The sequence below is a fragment of the Gadus chalcogrammus genome, chromosome 12 (assembly GCF_026213295.1).
Source record: "Gadus chalcogrammus isolate NIFS_2021 chromosome 12, NIFS_Gcha_1.0, whole genome shotgun sequence".
Lineage (NCBI taxonomy): Eukaryota > Metazoa > Chordata > Actinopteri > Gadiformes > Gadidae > Gadus > Gadus chalcogrammus.
Window position 1 is genome coordinate 12118864 of NC_079423.1, and position 21302 is coordinate 12140165.

Consider the following 21302-nt stretch of genomic DNA (forward strand, 5'->3'; position numbering starts at 1 on the left):
GGATTTAAGCAACATACAAAAACTGACAACGTCTCTCAAAACTATTTTTGTGAAACATGAGGACAGTATAGTGATACTGCCAGCAGGGAGCACCAGAGAGCTGAACCGACAGTTGTACATTTCTTAAACTTTCACCAACACAAACACGCACGCTCACTTCAGATCATGGGAGGACGTCAAAAAATCACCACCCATTCTCTGACACTTTAACCGTTAACCTTGGTTCAAACATTTAACATCACACGCACACGCAGTGTATTTCAGATAATTAATGAATTCAGATGTCACAATGATCGTTTACATGGATAAGGAGTCCTACTGAATCAATTACTGCCGTTTATATCTAACTAATGATTGTTTTTGTAAAAGTGTAACGTCGAGCCTCAGCAGCTTTCTCACTCCTTATGTGCTACTGTATAAAACCTGGTTTTGCGCCTGCACTAATTGCTTACGGCCATACCACCCTGAACACGCCCGATCTCGTCTGATCTCGGAAGCTAAGCAGGGTCGGGCCTGGTTAGTACTTGGATGGGAGACCGCCTGGGAATACCAGGTGCTGTAAGCTTTTTCTTTTTCAACTCGAGCTCATTGCCTCCGTGGCCTACCGTGGCGTACCGTGACCTGATGTTTACTGCCAACCGCTTTGGAGGATTTAAGCAACATACAAAAACTGACAACGTCTCTCAAAACTATTTTTGTGAAACATGAGGACAGTATAGTGATACTGCCAGCAGGGAGCACCAGAGAGCTGAACCGACAGTTGTACATTTCTTAAACTTTCACCAACACAAACACGCACGCTCACTTCAGATCATGGGAGGACGTCAAAAAATCACCACCCATTCTCTGACACTTTAACCGTTAACCTTGGTTCAAACATTTAACATCACACGCACACGCAGTGTATTTCAGATAATTAATGAATTCAGATGTCACAATGATCGTTTACATGGATAAGGAGTCCTACTGAATCAATTACTGCCGTTTATATCTAACTAATGATTGTTTTTGTAAGAGTGTAACGTCGAGCCTCAGCAGCTTTCTCACTCCTTATGTGCTACTGTATAAAACCTGGTTTTGCGCCTTCACTAATTGCTTACGGCCATACCACCCTGAACACGCCCTGATCTCGTCTGATCTCGGAAGCTAAGCAGGGTCGGGCCTGGTTAGTACTTGGATGGGAGACCGCCTGGGAATACCAGGTGCTGTAAGCTTTTTCTTTTTCAACTCGAGCTCATTGACTCCGTGGCCTACCGTGGCGTACCGTGACCTGATGTTTACTGCCAACCGCTTTGGAGGATTTAAGCAACATACAAAAACTGACAACGTCTCTCAAAACTATTTTTGTGAAACATGAGGACAGTATAGTGATACTGCCAGCAGGGAGCACCAGAGAGCTGAACCGACAGTTGTACATTTCTTAAACTTTCACCAACACAAACACGCACGCTCACTTCAGATCATGGGAGGACGTCAAAAAATCACCACCCATTCTCTGACACTTTAACCGTTAACCTTGGTTCAAACATTTAACATCACACGCACACGCAGTGTATTTCAGATAATTAATGAATTCAGATGTCACAATGATCGTTTACATGGATAAGGAGTCCTACTGAATCAATTACTGCCGTTTATATCTAACTAATGATTGTTTTTGTAAAGTGTAACGTCGAGCCTCAGCAGCTTTCTCACTCCTTATGTGCTACTGTATAAAACCTGGTTTTGCGCCTGCACTAATTGCTTACGGCCATACCACCCTGAACACGCCCGATCTCGTCTGATCTCGGAAGCTAAGCAGGGTCGGGCCTGGTTAGTACTTGGATGGGAGACCGCCTGGGAATACCAGGTGCTGTAAGCTTTTTCTTTTTCAACTCGAGCTCATTGACTCCGTGGCCTACCGTGGCGTACCGTGACCTGATGTTTACTGCCAACCGCTTTGGAGGATTTAAGCAACATACAAAAACTGACAACGTCTCTCAAAACTATTTTTGTGAAACATGAGGACAGTATAGTGATACTGCCAGCAGGGAGCACCAGAGAGCTGAACCGACAGTTGTACATTTCTTAAACTTTCACCAACACAAACACGCACGCTCACTTCAGATCATGGGAGGACGTCAAAAAATCACCACCCATTCTCTGACACTTTAACCGTTAACCTTGGTTCAAACATTTAACATCACACGCACACGCAGTGTATTTCAGATAATTAATGAATTCAGATGTCACAATGATCGTTTACATGGATAAGGAGTCCTACTGAATCAATTACTGCCGTTTATATCTAACTAATGATTGTTTTTGTAAGAGTGTAACGTCGAGCCTCAGCAGCTTTCTCACTCCTTATGTGCTACTGTATAAAACCTGGTTTTGCGCCTGCACTAGTTGCTTACGGCCATACCACCCTGAACACGCCCGATCTCGTCTGATCTCGGAAGCTAAGCAGGGTCAGGCCTGGTTAGTACTTGGATGGGAGACCGCCTGGGAATACCAGGTGCTGTAAGCTTTTTCTTTTTCAACTCGAGCTCATTGACTCCGTGGCGTACCGTGACCTGATGTTTACTGCCAACCGCTTTGGAGGATTTAAGCAACATACAAAAACTGACAACGTCTCTCAAAACTATTTTTGTGAAACATGAGGACAGTATAGTGATACTGCCAGCAGGGAGCACCAGAGAGCTGAACCGACAGTTGTACATTTCTTAAACTTTCACCAACACAAACACGCACGCTCACTTCAGATCATGGGAGGACGTCAAAAAATCACCACCCATTCTCTGACACTTTAACCGTTAACCTTGGTTCAAACATTTAACATCACACGCACACGCAGTGTATTTCAGATAATTAATGAATTCAGATGTCACAATGATCGTTTACATGGATAAGGAGTCCTACTGAATCAATTACTGCCGTTTATATCTAACTAATGATTGTTTTTGTAAGAGTGTAACGTCGAGCCTCAGCAGCTTTCTCACTCCTTATGTGCTACTGTATAAAACCTGGTTTTGCGCCTGCACTAATTGCTTACGGCCATACCACCCTGAACACTGCCCGATCTCGTCTGATCTCGGGAGCTAAGCAGGGTCGGGCCTGGTTAGTACTTGGATGGGAGACCGCCTGGGAATACCAGGTGCTGTAAGCTTTTTCTTTTTCAACTCGAGCTCATTGCCTCCGTGGCCTGCCGTGGCGTACCGTGACCTGATGTTTACTGCCAACCGCTTTGGAGGATTTAAGCAACATACAAAAACTGACAACGTCTCTCAAAACTGTTTTTGTGAAACATGAGGACAGTATAGTGATACTGCCAGCAGGGAGCACCAGAGAGCTGAACCGACAGTTGTACATTTCTTAAACTTTCACCAACACAAACACGCACGCTCACTTCAGATCATGGGAGGACGTCAAAAAATCACCACCCATTCTCTGACACTTTAACCGTTAACCTTGGTTCAAACATTTAACATCACACGCACACGCAGTGTATTTCAGATAATTAATGAATTCAGATGTCACAATGATCGTTTACATGGATAAGGAGTCCTACTGAATCAATTACTGCCGTTTATATCTAACTAATGATTGTTTTTGTAAAAGTGTAACGTCGAGCCTCAGCAGCTTTCTCACTCCTTATGTGCTACTGTATAAAACCTGGTTTTGCGCCTGCACTAATTGCTTACGGCCATACCACCCTGAACACGCCCGATCTCGTCTGATCTCGGAAGCTAAGCAGGGTCGGGCCTGGTTAGTACTTGGATGGGAGACCGCCTGGGAATACCAGGTGCTGTAAGTTTTTTCTTTTTCAACTCGAGCTCATTGACTCCGTGGCGTACCGTGACCTGATGTTTACTGCCAACCGCTTTGGAGGATTTAAGCAACATACAAAAACTGACAACGTCTCTCAAAACTGTTTTTGTGAAACATGAGGACAGTATAGTGATACTGCCAGCAGGGAGCACCAGAGAGCTGAACCGACAGTTGTACATTTCTTAAACTTTCACCAACACAAACACGCACGCTCACTTCAGATCATTGGAGGACGTCAAAAAATCACCACCCATTCTCTGACACTTTAACCGTTAACCTTGGTTCAAACATTTAACATCACACGCACACGCAGTGTATTTCAGATAATTAATGAATTCAGATGTCACAATGATCGTTTACATGGATAAGGAGCAGTGGCGGCGCCAGAAATAATTTGTTGCAGTTGCTTAACAGTTGCTGTATGAATTCAAGAGGTTGCTGGTCAAAAAAAAAAACCTTGATCAAAACACCTGAATTTGGCAGAGGCACGGCCGGGAAGACATTTTCGGCACGGGTTGGGGTGGTTGCGGTCCCGTACGAGGCAAGTTTACAGTACAGTAACAACACAGACTAATCGCACCACTGTGATTGAGTGTGATCGTATCATTTGACAGTTCAACGTGCGCTATCTTTCTCCCTCTCCCTCACACACACACAGACAAAAAGACGTAAAGACATAGAACAATATAGAGGAAGATCTTTAAGAAGGCCAACATGAAAATAGCCCAGCGGCATGTACACATTCACTGCTAGTCCAGGTGGCACTGCGGCCACACGACATATAACAAACAACATAGTTCTCTCAATCAACAGTCCGTCAGCAGTCCCCCAACTACAAGGTTAGCTGTCCTGTCAATAGTGGTGAATTGCACATCTCAGACCCACCGTCGCCACGGTACATTCCAAAGCATTCACATTAGTTGCGCGATACGTCTCAAATGTAGGCCTATGTGGAACATTAATACAATAGTTGCTATTATTGTTGAGTCAAGTCAATATGCTGCGACGGGCAAACTTAATAACCAAACGGCCTACCTTAAATCGATGTCTTGATCACAGGACTTCTTGCAATATTCCACTTTAATCCATACGGTTTAACACACCAACATTGTTAGCAAGCATGTGATAACATTGTATTGCTAATTCAGAACTGTGTAGGCTACAATATTTTCTTCCGTTTCTTGACCTCAGCATAACCCCCCTCCGAACAACTGCCAAGTCCAACACAAGTCTGGCTATTAACGAGCCCATCCTCAGCCTCGCCATCGCGAGTCGTGTTTGAACTTGATTTCTTTCGAAATAGTAAAAACTTGTCCATATTTTTTAAGCGCCAACGAGCCGGCAACGAACATCTCTGACTGATAATCTCGCCGCGAGATGTCCGCATATTTGAAATGTTATTTATTTTTCGTAAGACTATGCTATTAATGAAATTATTGTTTCAAGTACATTAAATAATAATTAATTAATATTGTACATATTGCTTGGGATCGTTTGTGTTAATTGTGTGTATGTGTTTTTTTTTAATCTGTTCATGTCACTTACAGAGTGTGCGCATGCCCAACGCTCGGGAACTGGGCACGGTGAGGGGGAGGGGAGGAGAGGAGAGTCCCAGGCTGACTCGTGTTCATTTGAACGACTACTCACTGATTATGCACTTAATCTGGTGATTCATATGACAGGAATGGTCGGTATGGTGACGGGTACCGCATTCGGCCATAGGTTTAGTTGAACTTATTTAATACCATTTTACGGAAAATGGCATTATTTCAAATATGTTGTTTGAGTTGGACAAAAAATCAGGGGTTGCTCTGGGGTTTCTGAGTAATTGCTTGGAGTTGCTATAGCAACGGCAAGCAACCGTTTGGCGCCGCCCCTGATAAGGAGTCCTACTGAATCAATTACTGCCGTTTATATCTAACTAATGATTTTTTTTGTAAAAGTTTAACGTCGAGCCTCAGCAGCTTTCTCACTCCTTATGTGCTACTGTATAAAACCTGGTTTTGCGCCTGCACTAATTGCATACGGCAAGACCACCCTGAACACGCACGATCTTGTCTGAACTCGGAAGCTATGCAGGGTCGGGGCTGGTTAGTACTTGGTTGGGAGACCGCCTGGGAATACCAGGTGCTGTAAGCTTTTTCTTTTTCAACTCGAGCTCATTGACTCCGTGGTGTACCGTGACCTGATGTTTACTGCCAACCGCTTTGGAGGATTTAAGCAACATACAAAAACTGACAACGTCTCTCAAAACTATTTTTGTGAAACATGAGGACAGTATAGTGATACTGCCAGCAGGGAGCACCAGAGAGCTGAACCGACAGTTGTACATTTCTTAAACTTTCACCAACACAAACACGCACGCTCACTTCAGATCATGGGAGGACGTCAAAAAATCACCACCCATTCTCTGACACTTTAACCGTTAACCTTGGTTCAAACATTTAACATCACACGCACACGCAGTGTATTTCAGATAATTAATGAATTCAGATGTCACAATGATCGTTTACATGGATAAGGAGTCTTACTGAATCAATTACTGCCGTTTATATCTAACTAATGATTGTTTTTGTAAGAGTGTAACGTCGAGCCTCAGCAGCTTTCTCACTCCTTATGTGCTACTGTATAAAACCTGGTTTTGCGCCTGCACTAGTTGCTTACGGCCATACCACCCTGAACACGCCCGATCTCGTCTGATCTCGGAAGCTAAGCAGGGTCAGGCCTGGTTAGTACTTGGATGGGAGACCGCCTGGGAATACCAGGTGCTGTAAGCTTTTTCTTTTTCAACTCGAGCTCATTGACTCCGTGGCGTACCGTGACCTGATGTTTACTGCCAACCGCTTTGGAGGATTTAAGCAACATACAAAAACTGACAACGTCTCTCAAAACTATTTTTGTGAAACATGAGGACAGTATAGTGATACTGCCAGCAGGGAGCACCAGAGAGCTGAACCGATAGTTGTACATTTCTTAAACTTTCACCAACACAAACACGCACGCTCACTTCAGATCATGGGAGGACGTCAAAAAATCACCACCCATTCTCTGACACTTTAACCGTTAACCTTGGTTCAAACATTTAACATCACACGCACACGCAGTGTATTTCAGGTAATTAATGAATTCAGATGTCACAATGATCGTTTACATGGATAAGGAGTCCTACTGAATCAATTACTGCCGTTTATATCTAACTAATGATTGTTTTTGTAAGAGTGTAACGTCGAGCCTCAGCAGCTTTCTCACTCCTTATGTGCTACTGTATAAAACCTGGTTTTGCGCCTGCACTAATTGCTTACGGCCATACCACCCTGAACATGCCCGATCTCGTCTGATCTCGGGAGCTAAGCAGGGTCGGGCCTGGTTAGTACTTGGATGGGAGACCGCCTGGGAATACCAGGTGCTGTAAGCTTTTTCTTTTTCAACTCGAGCTCATTGCCTCCGTGGCCTGCCGTGGCGTACCGTGACCTGATGTTTACTGCCAACCGCTTTGGAGGATTTAAGCAACATACAAAAACTGACAACGTCTCTCAAAACTATTTTTGTGAAACATGAGGACAGTATAGTGATACTGCCAGCAGGGAGCACCAGAGAGCTGAAACGACAGTTGTACATTTCTTAAACTTTCACCAACACAAACACGCACGCTCACTTCAGATCATGGGAGGACGTCAAAAAATCACCACCCATTCTCTGACACTTTAACCGTTAACCTTGGTTCAAACATTTAACATCACACGCACACGCAGTGTATTTCAGATAATTAATGAATTCAGATGTCACAATGATCGTTTACATGGATAAGGAGTCCTACTGAATCAATTACTGCCGTTTATATCTAACTAATGATTGTTTTTGTAAAAGTGTAACGTCGAGCCTCAGCAGCTTTCTCACTCCTTATGTGCTACTGTATAAAACCTGGTTTTGCGCCTGCACTATTTGCTTACGGCCAAACCACCCTGAACACGCCCGATCTCGTCTGATCTCGGAAGCTAAGCAGGGTCGGGCCTGGTTAGTACTTGGATGGGAGACCGCCTGGGAATACCAGGTGCTGTAAGCTTTTTCTTTTTCAACTCGAGCTCATTGCCTCCGTGGCCTACCGTGGCGTACCGTGACCTGATGTTTACTGCCAACCGCTTTGGAGGATTTAAGCAACATACAAAAACTGACAACGTCTCTCAAAACTATTTTTGTGAAACATGAGGACAGTATAGTGATACTGCCAGCAGGGAGCACCAGAGAGCTGAACCGACAGTTGTACATTTCTTAAACTTTCACCAACACAAACACGCACGCTCACTTCAGATCATGGGAGGACGTCAAAAAATCACCACCCATTCTCTGACACTTTAACCGTTAACCTTGGTTCAAACATTTAACATCACACGCACACGCAGTGTATTTCAGATAATTAATGAATTCATATGTCACAATGATCGTTTACATGGATAAGGAGTCCTACTGAATCAATTACTGCCGTTTATATCTAACTAATGATTGTTTTTGTAAGAGTGTAACGTCGAGCCTCAGCAGCTTTCTCACTCCTTATGTGCTACTGTATAAAACCTGGTTTTGCGCCTGCACTAATTGCTTACGGCCATACCACCCTGAACACGCCCGATCTCGTCTGATCTCGGAAGCTAAGCAGGGTCGGGCCTGGTTAGTACTTGGATGGGAGACCGCCTGGGAATACCAGGTGCTGTAAGTTTTTTCTTTTTCAACTCGAGCTCATTGACTCCGTGGCGTACCGTGACCTGATGTTTACTGCCAACCGCTTTGGAGGATTTAAGCAACATACAAAAACTGACAACGTCTCTCAAAACTGTTTTTGTGAAACATGAGGACAGTATAGTGATACTGCCAGCAGGGAGCACCAGAGAGCTGAACCGACAGTTGTACATTTCTTAAACTTTCACCAACACAAACACGCACGCTCACTTCAGATCATTGGAGGACGTCAAAAAATCACCACCCATTCTCTGACACTTTAACCGTTAACCTTGGTTCAAACATTTAACATCACACGCACACGCAGTGTATTTCAGATAATTAATGAATTCAGATGTCACAATGATCGTTTACATGGATAAGGAGCAGTGGCGGCGCCAGAAATAATTTGTTGCAGTTGCTTAACAGTTGCTGTATGAATTCAAGAGGTTGCTGGTCAAAAAAAAAAACCTTGATCAAAACACCTGAATTTGGCAGAGGCACGGCCGGGAAGACATTTTCGGCACGGGTTGGGGTGGTTGCGGTCCCGTACGAGGCAAGTTTACAGTACAGTAACAACACAGACTAATCGCACCACTGTGATTGAGTGTGATCGTATCATTTGACAGTTCAACGTGCGCTATCTTTCTCCCTCTCCCTCACACACACACAGACAAAAAGACGTAAAGACATAGAACAATATAGAGGAAGATCTTTAAGAAGGCCAACATGAAAATAGCCCAGCGGCATGTACACATTCACTGCTAGTCCAGGTGGCACTGCGGCCACACGACATATAACAAACAACATAGTTCTCTCAATCAACAGTCCGTCAGCAGTCCCCCAACTACAAGGTTAGCTGTCCTGTCAATAGTGGTGAATTGCACATCTCAGACCCACCGTCGCCACGGTACATTCCAAAGCATTCACATTAGTTGCGCGATACGTCTCAAATGTAGGCCTATGTGGAACATTAATACAATAGTTGCTATTATTGTTGAGTCAAGTCAATATGCTGCGACGGGCAAACTTAATAACCAAACGGCCTACCTTAAATCGATGTCTTGATCACAGGACTTCTTGCAATATTCCACTTTAATCCATACGGTTTAACACACCAACATTGTTAGCAAGCATGTGATAACATTGTATTGCTAATTCAGAACTGTGTAGGCTACAATATTTTCTTCCGTTTCTTGACCTCAGCATAACCCCCCTCCGAACAACTGCCAAGTCCAACACAAGTCTGGCTATTAACGAGCCCATCCTCAGCCTCGCCATCGCGAGTCGTGTTTGAACTTGATTTCTTTCGAAATAGTAAAAACTTGTCCATATTTTTTAAGCGCCAACGAGCCGGCAACGAACATCTCTGACTGATAATCTCGCCGCGAGATGTCCGCATATTTGAAATGTTATTTATTTTTCGTAAGACTATGCTATTAATGAAATTATTGTTTCAAGTACATTAAATAATAATTAATTAATATTGTACATATTGCTTGGGATCGTTTGTGTTAATTGTGTGTATGTGTTTTTTTTTAATCTGTTCATGTCACTTACAGAGTGTGCGCATGCCCAACGCTCGGGAACTGGGCACGGTGAGGGGGAGGGGAGGAGAGGAGAGTCCCAGGCTGACTCGTGTTCATTTGAACGACTACTCACTGATTATGCACTTAATCTGGTGATTCATATGACAGGAATGGTCGGTATGGTGACGGGTACCGCATTCGGCCATAGGTTTAGTTGAACTTATTTAATACCATTTTACGGAAAATGGCATTATTTCAAATATGTTGTTTGAGTTGGACAAAAAATCAGGGGTTGCTCTGGGGTTTCTGAGTAATTGCTTGGAGTTGCTATAGCAACGGCAAGCAACCGTTTGGCGCCGCCCCTGATAAGGAGTCCTACTGAATCAATTACTGCCGTTTATATCTAACTAATGATTTTTTTTGTAAAAGTTTAACGTCGAGCCTCAGCAGCTTTCTCACTCCTTATGTGCTACTGTATAAAACCTGGTTTTGCGCCTGCACTAATTGCATACGGCAAGACCACCCTGAACACGCACGATCTTGTCTGAACTCGGAAGCTATGCAGGGTCGGGGCTGGTTAGTACTTGGTTGGGAGACCGCCTGGGAATACCAGGTGCTGTAAGCTTTTTCTTTTTCAACTCGAGCTCATTGACTCCGTGGTGTACCGTGACCTGATGTTTACTGCCAACCGCTTTGGAGGATTTAAGCAACATACAAAAACTGACAACGTCTCTCAAAACTATTTTTGTGAAACATGAGGACAGTATAGTGATACTGCCAGCAGGGAGCACCAGAGAGCTGAACCGACAGTTGTACATTTCTTAAACTTTCACCAACACAAACACGCACGCTCACTTCAGATCATGGGAGGACGTCAAAAAATCACCACCCATTCTCTGACACTTTAACCGTTAACCTTGGTTCAAACATTTAACATCACACGCACACGCAGTGTATTTCAGATAATTAATGAATTCAGATGTCACAATGATCGTTTACATGGATAAGGAGTCCTACTGAATCAATTACTGCCGTTTATATCTAACTAATGATTGTTTTTGTAAGAGTGTAACGTCGAGCCTCAGCAGCTTTCTCACTCCTTATGTGCTACTGTATAAAACCTGGTTTTGCGCCTGCACTCATTGCTTACGGCCATACCACCCTGAACACGCCCGATCTCGCCTGATCTCGGAAGCTAAGCAGGGTCGGGCCTGGTTAGTACTTGGATGGGAGACCGCATGGGAATACCAGGTGCTGTAAGCTTTTTCTTTTTCAACTCGAGCTCATTGACTCCGTGGTGTACCGTGACCTGATGTTTACTGCCAACCGCTTTGGAGGATTTAAGCAACATACAAAAACTGACAACGTCTCTCAAAACTATTTTTGTGAAACATGAGGACAGTATAGTGATACTGCCAGCAGGGAGCACCAGAGAGCTGAACCGACAGTTGTACATTTCTTAAACTTTCACCAACACAAACACGCACGCTCACTTCAGATCATGGGAGGACGTCAAAAAATCACCACCCATTCTCTGACACTTTAACCGTTAACCTTGGTTCAAACATTTAACATCACACGCACACGCAGTGTATTTCAGATAATTAATGAATTCAGATGTCACAATGATCGTTTACATGGATAAGGAGTCCTACTGAATCAATTACTGCCGTTTATATCTAACTAATGATTGTTTTTGTAAGAGTGTAACGTCGAGCCTCAGCAGCTTTCTCACTCCTTATGTGCTACTGTATAAAACCTGGTTTTGCGCCTGCACTAATTGCTTACGGCCATACCACCCTGAACACTCCCGATCTCGTCTGATCTCGGAAGCTAAGAAGGGTCGGGCCTGGTTAGTACTTGGATGGGAGACCGCCTGGGATTACCAGGTGCGGTAAGCTTTTTCTTTTTCAACTCGAGCTCATTGCCTCCGTGGCCTACCGTGGCGTACCGTGACCTGATGTTTACTGCCAACCGCTTTGGAGGATTTAAGCAACATACAAAAACTGACAACGTCTCTCAAAACTATTTTTGTGAAACATGAGGACAGTATAGTGATACTGCCAGCAGGGAGCACCAGAGAGCTGAAACGACAGTTGTACATTTCTTAAACTTTCACCAACACAAACACGCACGCTCACTTCAGATCATGGGAGGACGTCAAAAAATCACCACCCATTCTCTGACACTTTAACCGTTAACCTTGGTTCAAACATTTAACATTACACGCACACGCAGTGTATTTCAGATAATTAATGAATTCAGATGTCACAATGATCGTTTACATGGATAAGGAGTCCTACTGAATCAATTACTGCCGTTTATATCTAACTAATGATTGTTTTTGTAAAAGTGTAACGTCGAGCCTCAGCAGCTTTCTCACTCCTTATGTGCTACTGTATAAAACCTGGTTTTGCGCCTGCACTAATTGCTTACGGCCATTCCACCCTGAACACGCCCGATCTCGTCTGATCTCGGAAGCTAAGCAGGGTCGGGCCTGGTTAGTACTTGGATGGGAGACCGCCTGGGAATACCAGGTGCTGTAAGCTTTTTCTTTTTCAACTCGAGCTCATTGACTCCGTGGCCTACCGTGGCGTACCGTGACCTGATGTTTACTGCCAACCGCTTTGGAGGATTTAAGCAACATACAAAAACTGACAACGTCTCTCAAAACTATTTTTGTGAAACATGAGGACAGTATAGTGATACTGCCAGCAGGGAGCACCAGAGAGCTGAACCGACAGTTGTACATTTCTTAAACTTTCACCAACACAAACACGCACGCTCACTTCAGATCATGGGAGGACGTCAAAAAATCACCACCCATTCTCTGACACTTTAACCGTTAACCTTGGTTCAAACATTTAACATCACACGCACACGCAGTGTATTTCAGATAATTAATGAATTCAGATGTCACAATGATCGTTTACATGGATAAGGAGTCCTACTGAATCAATTACTGCCGTTTATATCTAACTAATGATTGTTTTTGTAAAAGTGTAACGTCGAGCCTCAGCAGCTTTCTCACTCCTTATGTGCTACTGTATAAAACCTGGTTTTGCGCCTGCACTAATTGCTTACGGCCATACCACCCTGAACACGCCCGATCTCGTCTGATCTCGGAAGCTAAGCAGGGTCGGGCCTGGTTAGTACTTGGATGGGAGACCGCCTGGGAATACCAGGTGCTGTAAGCTTTTCTTTTTCAACTCGAGCTCATTGACTCCGTGGCCTACCGTGGCGTACCGTGACCTGATGTTTACTGCCAACCGCTTTGGAGGATTTAAGCAACATACAAAAACTGACAACGTCTCTCAAAACTATTTTTGTGAAACATGAGGACAGTATAGTGATACTGCCAGCAGGGAGCACCAGAGAGCTGAACCGACAGTTGTACATTTCTTAAACTTTCACCAACACAAACACGCACGCTCACTTCAGATCATGGGAGGACGTCAAAAAATCACCACCCATTCTCTGACACTTTAACCGTTAACCTTGGTTCAAACATTTAACATCACACGCACACGCAGTGTATTTCAGATAATTAATGAATTCAGATGTCACAATGATCGTTTACATGGATAAGGAGTCCTACTGAATCAATTACTGCCGTTTATATCTAACTAATGATTGTTTTTGTAAGAGTGTAACGTCGAGCCTCAGCAGCTTTCTCACTCCTTATGTGCTACTGTATAAAACCTGGTTTTGCGCCTGCACTAATTGCTTACGGCCATACCACCCTGAACACGCCCGATCTCGTCTGATCTCGGAAGCTAAGCAGGGTCGGGCCTGGTTAGTACTTGGATGGGAGACCGCCTGGGAATACCAGGTGCTGTAAGCTTTTTCTTTTTCAACTCGAGCTCATTGACTCCGTGGCCTACCGTGGCGTACCGTGACCTGATGTTTACTGCCAACCGCTTTGGAGGATTTAAGCAACATACAAAAACTGACAACGTCTCTCAAAACTATTTTTGTGAAACATGAGGACAGTATAGTGATACTGCCAGCAGGGAGCACCAGAGAGCTGAACCGACAGTTGTACATTTCTTAAACTTTCACCAACACAAACACGCACGCTCACTTCAGATCATGGGAGGACGTCAAAAAATCACCACCCATTCTCTGACACTTTAACCGTTAACCTTGGTTCAAACATTTAACATCACACGCACACGCAGTGTATTTCAGATAATTAATGAATTCAGATGTCACAATGATCGTTTACATGGATAAGGAGTCCTACTGAATCAATTACTGCCGTTTATATCTAACTAATGATTGTTTTTGTAAGAGTGTAACGTCGAGCCTCAGCAGCTTTCTCACTCCTTATGTGCTACTGTATAAAACCTGGTTTTGCGCCTGCACTAATTGCTTACGGCCATACCACCCTGAACACGCCCGATCTCGTCTGATCTCGGAAGCTAAGCAGGGTCGGGCCTGGTTAGTACTTGGATGGGAGACCGCCTGGGAATACCAGGTGCTGTAAGCTTTTTCTTTTTCAACTCGAGCTCATTGACTCCGTGGCCTACCGTGGCGTACCGTGACCTGATGTTTACTGCCAACCGCTTTGGAGGATTTAAGCAACATACAAAAACTGACAACGTCTCTCAAAACTATTTTTGTGAAACATGAGGACAGTATAGTGATACTGCCAGCAGGGAGCACCAGAGAGCTGAACCGACAGTTGTACATTTCTTAAACTTTCACCAACACAAACACGCACGCTCACTTCAGATCATGGGAGGACGTCAAAAAATCACCACCCATTCTCTGACACTTTAACCGTTAACCTTGGTTCAAACATTTAACATCACACGCACACGCAGTGTATTTCAGATAATTAATGAATTCAGATGTCACAATGATCGTTTACATGGATAAGGAGTCCTACTGAATCAATTACTGCCGTTTATATCTAACTAATGATTGTTTTTGTAAGAGTGTAACGTCGAGCCTCAGCAGCTTTCTCACTCCTTATGTGCTACTGTATAAAACCTGGTTTTGCGCCTGCACTAATTGCTTACGGCCATACCACCCTGAACACGCCCGATCTCGTCTGATCTCGGAAGCTAAGCAGGGTCGGGCCTGGTTAGTACTTGGATGGGAGACCGCCTGGGAATACCAGGTGCTGTAAGCTTTTTCTTTTTCAACTCGAGCTCATTGCCTCCGTGGCCTACCGTGGCGTACCGTGACCTGATGTTTACTGCCAACCGCTTTGGAGGATTTAAGCAACATACAAAAACTGACAACGTCTCTCAAAACTATTTTTGTGAAACATGAGGACAGTATAGTGATACTGCCAGCAGGGAGCACCAGAGAGCTGAACCGACAGTTGTACATTTCTTAAACTTTCACCAACACAAACACGCACGCTCACTTCAGATCATGGGAGGACGTCAAAAAATCACCACCCATTCTCTGACACTTTAACCGTTAACCTTGGTTCAAACATTTAACATCACACGCACACGCATTGTATTGCAGATAATTAATGAATTCAGATGTCACAATGATCGTTTACATGGATAAGGAGTCCTACTGAATCAATTACTGCCGTTTATATCTAACAAATGATTGTTTTTGTAAAAGTGTAACGTCGAGCCTCAGCAGCTTTCTCACTCCTTATGTGCTACTGTATAAAACCTGGTTTTGCGCCTGCACTAAATGCTTACGGCCATACCAACCTGAACACGCCCGATCTCGTCTGATCTCGGAAGCTAAGCAGGTTCGGGCCTGGTTAGTACTTGGATGGGAGACCGCCTGGGAATACCAGGTGCTGTAAGCTTTTTCTTTTTCAACTCGAGCTCATTGCCTCCGTGGCCTACCGTGGCGTACCGTGACCTGATGTTTACTGCCAACCGCTTTGGAGGATTTAGCAACATACAAAAACTGACAACGTCTCTCAAAACTATTTTTGTGAAACATGAGGACAGTATAGTGATACTGCCAGCAGGGAGCACCAGAGAGCTGAAACGACAGTTGTACATTTCTTAAACTTTCACCAACACAAACACGCACGCTCACTTCAGATCATGGGAGGACGTCAAAAAATCACCACCCATTCTCTGACACTTTAACCGTTAACCTTGGTTCAAACATTTAACATCACACGCACACGCAGTGTATTTCAGATAATTAATTAATTCAGATGTCACAATGATCGTTTACATGGATAAGGAGTCCTACTGAATCAATTACTGCCGTTTATATCTAACTAATGATTGTTTTTGTAAAAGTGTAACGTCGAGCCTCAGCAGCTTTCTCACTCCTTATGTGCTACTGTACAAAAACTGGTTTTGCGCCTGCACTAATTGCTTACGGCCATACCACCCTGAAAACGCCCGATCTCGTCTGATCTCGGAAGCTAAGCAGGGTCGGGCCTGGTTAGTACTTGGATGGGAGACCGCCTGGGAATACCAGGTGCTGTAAGCTTTTTCTTTTTCAACTCGAGCTCATTGACTCCGTGGCCTACCGTGGCGTACCGTGACCTGATGTTTACTGCCAACCGCTTTGGAGGATTTAAGCAACATACAAAAACTGACAACGTCTCTCAAAACTATTTTTGTGAAACATGAGGACAGTATAGTGATACTGCCAGCAGGGAGCACCAGAGAGCTGAACCGACAGTTGTACATTTCTTAAACTTTCACCAACGCAAACACGCACGCTCACTTCAGGGCCCCGTTTCCCGAAAGCGTCGTTAGCCTAAGTGGATCGTGAAGTGCGTCGAAAGGGCATCGTAGAGTTTTCACCGCGTTTCCCGAAAGCATCGTGGGGAACGAACGTCTTGAAAACGCTCGTAGCTAACGAGTACTCCAGGGGTGCTCGTAGGTACTCGTAGGACGCTAAGAGCATCGTCAGCTATAACCTCAGTGGCGTCACCATCGGACATTCCGTATATTGGATGCGTTTTATTAAAACGCATTGCGCCTTAATGTTCTTAGTTTGGTAATTAATAAAGATTATTAATTAATTTATTAATAAAGATGTTAAAATGGCCAAAATAAAACGGGACAGTCCAGAAAACGTTTGCGCAGGCAGGGCACTCAAAATGTGTGAGAGAAAGTGGAGGGATTTGTGCAGACTGACATAGGCTACTCATAAAACGTAGCATAAAATAATGTAAAAAAAAAATTAAATTAAACAAATTAAAAAAATAAATAAATAACGAAAATAAAGAAATTAAAAAAAATAAAGAAATACATTTTTTTTATAAAAAACAAGCAAAGGAGCAGGCAAAAGGCTGGGATATGGTGGGGATTGGTCACGTTGAAACAAAGTCTCAATCACTATTCGACGCGCATGAAAACCAGCCGCGTAGTTATGAGGGAGGCCGTCCTCACACCGATCTTCCTCATCGTCATCGTCCTCAACGTCCTCCGGTTCAAGCAATGCCACCCCAGCCTTAGCTGCAATGTTGTGCAACATAGCCGTCACACATATCACGGCGCATGACTTGGCCGGCGAAAACTGGAGCCCTCCGCCTGACTTGGAAGGCATCTAAAGCGCAACTTCCACCTCCCGATCGTGCGCTCAACGATGCACCGGGCCAGACGGTGGGCTTCGTTGTATTCCTCATCATGGACGTCTCCCGGGTTATTCAAAGGTGTGAAGAGGAATTATTTCAGGGGGGAAAATGCCGTGAAACGCACAGTGCATTCAGGATTAGGACTGATATATGTCGGTTTAAGCCTAATCAATTGTGTTTTAATGTCTTTAGCATTCATATAATTGCAGTCTATTTTTTTTGTAGGCTACTCTGCTGTTGTCCTTGATGGCAATATATTTTAACCCTTTTTAACACAATTTTCCTGCGACATTCCTGCGTCTCCCCCTCCTACGGAGCCCATTTCAGCACCGGGTCAGTAGACAGTTACAATCCTACGACGTCGTGAGTGCAGCGAATGCGCGTTCACGTTAAGAGGAGTTTCGGGAAACGCTCCAAAGAAATTAACGATGGATCGCAAGATCCATCGTGAGAATGATCGTACGTGCGTGGATCCATCGTTATCGGGAAACGGGGCCCAGATCATGGGAGGACATCAAAAAATCACCACCCATTCTCTGACACTTTAACCGTTAACCTTGGTTCAAACATTTAACATCACACGCACACGCAGTGTATTTCAGATAATTAATGAATTCAGATGTCACAATGATCGTTTACATGGATAAGGAGTCCTACTGAATCAATTACTGCCGTTTATATCTAACTAATGATTGTTTTTGTAAAAGTGTAACGTCGAGCCTCAGCAGCTTTCTCACTCCTTATGTGCTACTGTATAAAACCTGGTTTTGCGCCTGCACTAATTGCTTACGGCCATACCACCCTGAACACGCCCGATCTCGTCTGATCTCGGAAGCTAAGCAGGGTCGGGCCTGGTTAGTACTTGGATGGGAGACCGCCTGGGAATACCAGGTGCTGTAAGCTTTTTCTTTTTCAACTCGAGCTCATTGACTCCGTGGCCTACCGTGGCGTACCGTGACCTGATGTTTACTGCCAACCGCTTTGGAGGATTTAAGCAACATACAAAAACTGACAACGTCTCTCAAAACTATTTTTGTGAAACATGAGGACAGTATAGTGATACTGCCAGCAGGGAGCACCAGAGAGCTGAACCGACAGTTGTACATTTCTTAAACTTTCACCAACACAAACACGCACGCTCACTTCAGATCATGGGAGGACGTCAAAAAATCACCACCCATTCTCTGACACTTTAACCGTTAACCTTGGTTCAAACATTTAACATCACACGCACACGCAGTGTATTTCAGATAATTAATGAATTCAGATGTCACAATGATCGTTTACATGGATAAGGAGTCCTACTGAATCAATTACTGCCGTTTATATCTAACTAATGATTGTTTTTGTAAAAGTGTAACGTCGAGCCTCAGCAGCTTTCTCACTCCTTATGTGCTACTGTATAAAACCTGGTTTTGCGCCTGCACTAATTGCTTACGGCCATACCACCCTGAACACGCCCGATCTCGTCTGATCTCGGAAGCTAAGCAGGGTCGGGCCTGGTTAGTACTTGGATGGGAGACCGCCTGGGAATACCAGGTGCTGTAAGCTTTTTCTTTTTCAACTCGAGCTCATTGACTCCGTGGCCTACCGTGGCGTACCGTGACCTGATGTTTACTGCCAACCGCTTTGGAGGATTTAAGCAACATACAAAAACTGACAACGTCTCTCAAAACTATTTTTGTGAAACATGAGGACAGTATAGTGATACTGCCAGCAGGGAGCACCAGAGAGCTGAACCGACAGTTGTACATTTCTTAAACTTTCACCAACACAAACACGCACGCTCACTTCAGATCATGGGAGGACGTCAAAAAATCACCACCCATTCTCTGACACTTTAACCGTTAACCTTGGTTCAAACATTTAACATCACACGCACACGCAGTGTATTTCAGATAATTAATGAATTCAGATGTCACAATGATCGTTTACATGGATAAGGAGTCCTACTGAATCAATTACTGCCGTTTATATCTAACTAATGATTGTTTTTGTAAAAGTGTAACGTCGAGCCTCAGCAGCTTTCTCACTCCTTATGTGCTACTGTATAAAACCTGGTTTTGCGCCTGCACTAATTGCTTACGGCCATACCACCCTGAACACGCCCGATCTCGTCTGATCTCGGAAGCTAAGCAGGGTCGGGCCTGGTTAGTACTTGGATGGGAGACCGCCTGGGAATACCAGGTGCTGTAAGCTTTTTCTTTTTCAACTCGAGCTCATTGACTCCGTGGCCTACCGTGGCGTACCGTGACCTGATGTTTACTGCCAACCGCTTTGGAGGATTTAAGCAACATACAAAAACTGACAACGTCTCTCAAAACTATTTTTGTGAAACATGAGGACAGTATAGTGATACTGCCAGCAGGGAGCACCAGAGAGCTGAACCGACAGTTGTACATTTCTTAAACTTTCACCAACACAAACACGCACGCTCACTTCAGATCATGGGAGGACGTCAAAAAATCACCACCCATTCTCTGACACTTTAACCGTTAACCTTGGTTCAAACATTTAACATCACACGCACACGCAGTGTATTTCAGATAATTAATGAATTCAGATGTCACAATGATCGTTTACATGGATAAGGAGTCCTACTGAATCAATTACTGCCGTTTATATCTAACTAATGATTGTTTTTGTAAAAGTGTAACGTCGAGCCTCAGCAGCTTTCTCACTCCTTATGTGCTACTGTATAAAACCTGGTTTTGCGCCTGCACTAATTGCTTACGGCCATACCACCCTGAACACGCCCGATCTCGTCTGATCTCGGAAGCTAAGCAGGGTCGGGCCTGGTTAGTACTTGGATGGGAGACCGCCTGGGAATACCAGGTGCTGTAAGCTTTTTCTTTTTCAACTCGAGCTCATTGACTCCGTGGCCTACCGTGGCGTACCGTGACCTGATGTTTACTGCCAACCGCTTTGGAGGATTTAAGCAACATACAAAAACTGACAACGTCTCTCAAAACTATTTTTGTGAAACATGAGGACAGTATAGTGATACTGCCAGCAGGGAGCACCAGAGAGCTGAACCGACAGTTGTACATTTCTTAAACTTTCACCAACACAAACACGCACGCTCACTTCAGATCATGGGAGGACGTCAAAAAATCACCACCCATTCTCTGACACTTTAACCGTTAACCTTGGTTCAAACATTTAACATCACACGCACACGCAGTGTATTTCAGATAATTAATGAATTCAGATGTCACAATGATCGTTTACATGGATAAGGAGTCCTACTGAATCAATTACTGCCGTTTATATCTAACTAATGATTGTTTTTGTAAAAGTGTAACGTCGAGCCTCAGCAGCTTTCTCACTCCTTATGTGCTACTGTATAAAACCTGGTTTTGCGCCTGCACTAATTGCTTACGGCCATACCACCCTGAACACGCCCGATCTCGTCTGATCTCGGAAGCTAAGCAGGGTCGGGCCTGGTTAGTACTTGGATGGGAGACCGCCTGGGAATACCAGGTGCTGTAAGCTTTTTCTTTTTCAACTCGAGCTCATTGACTCCGTGGCCTACCGTGGCGTACCGTGACCTGATGTTTACTGCCAACCGCTTTGGAGGATTTAAGCAACATACAAAAACTGACAACGTCTCTCAAAACTATTTTTGTGAAACATGAGGACAGTATAGTGATACTGCCAGCAGGGAGCACCAGAGAGCTGAACCGACAGTTGTACATTTCTTAAACTTTCACCAACACAAA

At 44.2% G+C, this 21302-nt stretch overlaps 24 non-coding genes and 2 pseudogenes across 24 annotated transcripts; all 26 read left to right on the plus strand.

The window, feature by feature from the left end:
- Positions 1-446: 446 nt before the first annotated feature.
- Positions 447-565, plus strand: LOC130399426 (5S ribosomal RNA). The gene has a single exon (XR_008901936.1). It is a non-coding gene; the product is annotated as a 5S ribosomal RNA (ribosomal RNA).
- A 529-nt stretch (positions 566-1094) lies between these two features.
- Positions 1095-1214, plus strand: LOC130401214 (5S ribosomal RNA). The gene has a single exon (XR_008903679.1). It is a non-coding gene; the product is annotated as a 5S ribosomal RNA (ribosomal RNA).
- A 528-nt stretch (positions 1215-1742) lies between these two features.
- Positions 1743-1861, plus strand: LOC130399427 (5S ribosomal RNA). The gene has a single exon (XR_008901938.1). It is a non-coding gene; the product is annotated as a 5S ribosomal RNA (ribosomal RNA).
- Positions 1862-2390: 529 nt separating this feature from the next.
- On the plus strand, positions 2391-2509 carry LOC130400512 (5S ribosomal RNA). The gene has a single exon (XR_008902994.1). It is a non-coding gene; the product is annotated as a 5S ribosomal RNA (ribosomal RNA).
- A 519-nt stretch (positions 2510-3028) lies between these two features.
- LOC130394347 (5S ribosomal RNA) lies at positions 3029-3148 on the plus strand. The gene has a single exon (XR_008897515.1). It is a non-coding gene; the product is annotated as a 5S ribosomal RNA (ribosomal RNA).
- A 529-nt stretch (positions 3149-3677) lies between these two features.
- Positions 3678-3796, plus strand: LOC130399852 (5S ribosomal RNA). Its single transcript, XR_008902347.1, has one exon. It is a non-coding gene; the product is annotated as a 5S ribosomal RNA (ribosomal RNA).
- Positions 3797-5830: 2034 nt separating this feature from the next.
- On the plus strand, positions 5831-5949 carry LOC130396193 (5S ribosomal RNA; annotated as a pseudogene).
- A 519-nt stretch (positions 5950-6468) lies between these two features.
- Positions 6469-6587, plus strand: LOC130400513 (5S ribosomal RNA). Its single transcript, XR_008902995.1, has one exon. It is a non-coding gene; the product is annotated as a 5S ribosomal RNA (ribosomal RNA).
- A 519-nt stretch (positions 6588-7106) lies between these two features.
- On the plus strand, positions 7107-7225 carry LOC130400686 (5S ribosomal RNA). The gene has a single exon (XR_008903163.1). It is a non-coding gene; the product is annotated as a 5S ribosomal RNA (ribosomal RNA).
- Positions 7226-7754: 529 nt separating this feature from the next.
- LOC130400035 (5S ribosomal RNA) lies at positions 7755-7873 on the plus strand. The gene has a single exon (XR_008902521.1). It is a non-coding gene; the product is annotated as a 5S ribosomal RNA (ribosomal RNA).
- Positions 7874-8402: 529 nt separating this feature from the next.
- LOC130399853 (5S ribosomal RNA) lies at positions 8403-8521 on the plus strand. The gene has a single exon (XR_008902348.1). It is a non-coding gene; the product is annotated as a 5S ribosomal RNA (ribosomal RNA).
- A 2034-nt stretch (positions 8522-10555) lies between these two features.
- LOC130396194 (5S ribosomal RNA) lies at positions 10556-10674 on the plus strand (annotated as a pseudogene).
- Positions 10675-11193: 519 nt separating this feature from the next.
- On the plus strand, positions 11194-11312 carry LOC130400556 (5S ribosomal RNA). Its single transcript, XR_008903036.1, has one exon. It is a non-coding gene; the product is annotated as a 5S ribosomal RNA (ribosomal RNA).
- A 519-nt stretch (positions 11313-11831) lies between these two features.
- LOC130395452 (5S ribosomal RNA) lies at positions 11832-11950 on the plus strand. The gene has a single exon (XR_008898507.1). It is a non-coding gene; the product is annotated as a 5S ribosomal RNA (ribosomal RNA).
- A 529-nt stretch (positions 11951-12479) lies between these two features.
- LOC130400002 (5S ribosomal RNA) lies at positions 12480-12598 on the plus strand. Its single transcript, XR_008902490.1, has one exon. It is a non-coding gene; the product is annotated as a 5S ribosomal RNA (ribosomal RNA).
- Positions 12599-13127: 529 nt separating this feature from the next.
- Positions 13128-13246, plus strand: LOC130399428 (5S ribosomal RNA). Its single transcript, XR_008901939.1, has one exon. It is a non-coding gene; the product is annotated as a 5S ribosomal RNA (ribosomal RNA).
- A 528-nt stretch (positions 13247-13774) lies between these two features.
- LOC130399429 (5S ribosomal RNA) lies at positions 13775-13893 on the plus strand. The gene has a single exon (XR_008901940.1). It is a non-coding gene; the product is annotated as a 5S ribosomal RNA (ribosomal RNA).
- Positions 13894-14422: 529 nt separating this feature from the next.
- Positions 14423-14541, plus strand: LOC130399430 (5S ribosomal RNA). The gene has a single exon (XR_008901941.1). It is a non-coding gene; the product is annotated as a 5S ribosomal RNA (ribosomal RNA).
- Positions 14542-15070: 529 nt separating this feature from the next.
- Positions 15071-15189, plus strand: LOC130399431 (5S ribosomal RNA). Its single transcript, XR_008901942.1, has one exon. It is a non-coding gene; the product is annotated as a 5S ribosomal RNA (ribosomal RNA).
- Positions 15190-15718: 529 nt separating this feature from the next.
- On the plus strand, positions 15719-15837 carry LOC130399491 (5S ribosomal RNA). The gene has a single exon (XR_008901999.1). It is a non-coding gene; the product is annotated as a 5S ribosomal RNA (ribosomal RNA).
- A 528-nt stretch (positions 15838-16365) lies between these two features.
- LOC130394055 (5S ribosomal RNA) lies at positions 16366-16484 on the plus strand. Its single transcript, XR_008897251.1, has one exon. It is a non-coding gene; the product is annotated as a 5S ribosomal RNA (ribosomal RNA).
- Positions 16485-18364: 1880 nt separating this feature from the next.
- LOC130399432 (5S ribosomal RNA) lies at positions 18365-18483 on the plus strand. The gene has a single exon (XR_008901943.1). It is a non-coding gene; the product is annotated as a 5S ribosomal RNA (ribosomal RNA).
- A 529-nt stretch (positions 18484-19012) lies between these two features.
- Positions 19013-19131, plus strand: LOC130399434 (5S ribosomal RNA). The gene has a single exon (XR_008901944.1). It is a non-coding gene; the product is annotated as a 5S ribosomal RNA (ribosomal RNA).
- Positions 19132-19660: 529 nt separating this feature from the next.
- On the plus strand, positions 19661-19779 carry LOC130399435 (5S ribosomal RNA). The gene has a single exon (XR_008901945.1). It is a non-coding gene; the product is annotated as a 5S ribosomal RNA (ribosomal RNA).
- Positions 19780-20308: 529 nt separating this feature from the next.
- Positions 20309-20427, plus strand: LOC130399437 (5S ribosomal RNA). The gene has a single exon (XR_008901947.1). It is a non-coding gene; the product is annotated as a 5S ribosomal RNA (ribosomal RNA).
- A 529-nt stretch (positions 20428-20956) lies between these two features.
- On the plus strand, positions 20957-21075 carry LOC130399438 (5S ribosomal RNA). The gene has a single exon (XR_008901948.1). It is a non-coding gene; the product is annotated as a 5S ribosomal RNA (ribosomal RNA).
- Positions 21076-21302: the final 227 nt, after the last annotated feature.